Here is a 3,778-nt window from a genome sequence, read left to right on the forward strand (position 1 = left end):
CTTTCTTTAAAGCACTTTCTTTAAAGGTTTCTGATCAAAGCGCTTACCATTTCACTTCTGGGGCTGGGGATGTGGCTCAAGTGGTAGCGGGCTCGCCTGGCATGTGTGTGGCCCCGGTTCGATCCTCAGCACCACATACAAACAAAGATGTGTGCCTGCCAAAAACTAAAAAAATAAATAAATAAATATTAAAAAAAAATTCTCTCTCTCTCTCTTAAAAAATGATATTTAGAAAGTATATATATAAACTTTAAAAGAAAAAAGAAGGGAAAATGGATTAGAAATAGAAAACAATAGGTCTGTGCAAGAAAGAAGACTTCTATTTGTGTTTTTTGTTCTTGAACAGTTTCTTCATTTGTAAAGTGAAAAAAAAATTTGCCTGAATCTTTTGAATATCAAATGAGATATTGATAAAAAACAAAACACCCTATGCTCTGTTAATTGCTTTGCAAATTGTTAATTGTAATTATCATATGTTATTTTGTGGATAGGATCAGGATATTCAGGAATTAATTTTTTAAAAAAATACGTATTGCTGATGTAGAGAAGAAATACATAGTAAATTTTAAAGCTTTCTTTTTAAATGATTTATGTTTTAATAACTACTAAGAACATATTTTTACATAACTTCATCTTTTTTTCTTTTTAAAAATTTTTTATTTGCTCTTTTTAGTTACATACAACACTAGAATATATTTTGACATCTCATACATACATGGAGTATAACTTCTCATTCTTGTGGTTGTACACAATGTGAAGTTTCACTGGTTGTGTATTCATATATGAACAAAGAAAAGTTATGTCAGATTCATCCTACTGTCTTTCTTATTCCCATCCCTCCACCCTTCCCTTCATTTTCCTTTGTCTAATCCAAAATACTTCTATTCTCCACTCCCCCCCTTATTGTGCATTAGCATTTGCATATCAGAGAGGACATTTGGCCTTTGGGTATTTGGGGGATTAGTTTATTTTACTTAGCATGATGGTTGCCAGCTCCATCCATTACTGGAAATGCCATAATTTCATTCTTCTTTATAGCTGAGTAATATTCCATTGTGTGTGCATATATATATATATAACAGAAAATGTGATATATATATATTCATTTATTTATTAAAGGGCGCCTAGATTGGTTCTGTAGCTTAGCTATTGTGAACTGAGCTGCTATAAGCATTGATGTGGCCAAGTCACTATAGTATGCTGATTTTAAGTTTCTTTCCCTCCTTCCCTTGCTCCCTCCCTCCCTCCCTTCCTTCCTTCCTTTTTTTCTTTCTACATACTATACCAAGGAGTGAGATAACTGGGTCCAATGGTGGTTCCATTCCAAGTTTTCTGAGGAACCTTCATACTGCTTTTCAGAGTGGTTGCACCAATTTGCAGTACTACAGATTTTTTTTTTTTAGTTGTAAACGAACACAATACCTTTATTTTTATTATTTATTTAATTTTATGTGGTGCTGAGGATCAAACCCAGTGCCTCACACATGCCAGGCAAGTGCTGTTCCACTGAGTTATGACCCCGGCCCCAGTCCTACTGATTTTAAATTCCCATGGCCAACTCTTCTGGCTTGTAAACCCACGTAACTGAGAAGCAAAGGGAAGCCAGACCTCGACGGGAGCAGTACCATGTGACATGTCTGGAGGTAAATAACTTCCCCACCACATGCATAAGAGAAGGATTCGGATGCCTTCTAAGTGATACTGAAAATGGCCTGGGCCCCTTTATAGAAGAGATTTAAAGGTCTGCACAAAGCCTGAGTCACACATATCTGTTGTAATGTTTTAGTCTTAATGTCAAAAAGAAAGAGATGGGGAGGACAGAGAGAAAAGAAGAAAAGAAAGGCAAATTACTATTTGGACATGCAGGCATAGGTGACACCTGAATCTGGGTGGAGATGGGGGCAGAGGTGGTGACACTGTGGGAGGGGCCTTCAGAGTCCCATCAGCAGGATGATGTACAGAAGTTCTGTTTGGAAGGGCAAAGTCAGAGCGGGGATGTGACTGAAGTTGCATGGAAGAAATCACAAAAGAAACTGTAACATAGTTCAAAACCAAAACACATATACTGTTAAGAAATTAAAAGGCAAATGGCCAAACGGGAGAACATAGTTGTAATAAATGTGATAAAGGGATAATATTCTTAAAATATATGAATGCTTAAAATCACCAGGAAAACCTCAAAAGAACTGCCAAATAGAAAAGCTAGGCCAATGGCATAAACGATACACATGTGTGTGTATACATGCACACACCTACAATAAATGGGCAATAAGCATGGAAAGAATCATTTAAAAATCATACAAATTAAAATATATCGAAACACCATTTTCAGCCTGTGTATTTGACTCTGATGTTTTTAAACAAAACATTCAGTACCAGGAAGGGAAGTCTGGCATCCTCATGTACTACTTATATAGCAAGCAGCAGAAATTGCAACGTTTTCAAAAAGCAGTCTAAAAAGCAAGTTGTACCAGGGGACCCCGCCCCCACCGCCCGCAAAAAAAAAAAAAAAGCCTTGTATCTTTGAATCTGTTTTGGTCTTCTTTGTGTTGCCACAGACTGGGTAACTGATAAAGAAAAGAAACTTAGGCTGGAAGTCCAAGATCAAGGTGGCGGCATTTGACGTCATGCTATGGCTGAAGGTGGGAGGTAGCAAGGGTCAGAGAAAGCAAGAGAATGAGCTTGCAACTTTTAGCCCTTTTATAATCAGTGTGAATCCATTAATGAGGGTGGAGCCCCTGTGGCCTCATCACCTCTCAAAGATTTCACCTCTTCACACACACATGGCATCGGGGCTTAGGTTTCTAATGTGAGCTTTGGGGGAGACACATTCAGACCACAGCACTATTTTAGAAGGAAAACCAGAGACAGGTTAAGCTGCGCCTAAGCATAGCACTATGAACAGCCAAGTTTATGCTGCATCCCTGAGCTGGAGGTACCCAACCAAGAGTGACTCTAACCCACAGCCCCCAGGCTTGTCTCTTACCCAGGCTAGGGGCATGGAGGGGCTTTTCCAGCAACCTGGTCATGTAGCACCCCACCGGTTTATCACCACCTGGAGTTCTCCCTGGTACATTGACTAGAGTGCTGGGTTGTGTGCCACAGCCCCGGCAATTATTGGCACAGTGGAAAGCATTGAGCTACTAACGGACCAGAAAGAAATCCAAATTCTGCTATAGCTTGAGCAGCTTTGCCTTTTTGTGCCTCTAGTCTCAGGAATAACGAAATAATGAGAACTGCAGTCTTAATAATATTTGCTATTTTGCCAGGTACAGTTCTAAGCTTTTTGTCTATATGAATTCATTTCATCCTTAAGCAACTCCAGTGAGTAGCAATCATATTAGAAGTGAGAAAAGGCAGGCAGAGGGACAAAGTGGCATGCCCAGTGACAGCAACCAGGAAAACAAAGTCAAGGTTTGGAATGCAAACGGCAGCCCCTGACTGCTGTAGACACCCTTAGTCATCAAAAGGATTAGCACAGGTGAAATACATGAAAGGGATTTTAAAATCATAAAGCAGGATGAAAGTATAAGGCTTGTCTATTGTTTGAGAGGTAAGAATAAATGACATGAGCCACAGAATGTGCTTTGGCAGTATTTGCTGTTAGTCCATAATTCCACATTTAAAAATCCAATAAAGAAATCTAGACTAGTTAAAAAAAAAAAAAGAATATTGAAAAATCTTCTCCTCTCTTCCTCTCCCCTCCCTCCCTCCCTCCCTCCCTCCCTCCCTCCTTCCTTCCTTCCTTCCTTCCTTCCTTTCTTCCTTCCTTCCTTCC

The sequence above is a fragment of the Marmota marmota genome, unplaced genomic scaffold (assembly GCF_001458135.2).
Source record: "Marmota marmota marmota unplaced genomic scaffold, marMar, whole genome shotgun sequence".
Taxonomy (NCBI): Eukaryota; Metazoa; Chordata; class Mammalia; order Rodentia; family Sciuridae; genus Marmota; species Marmota marmota.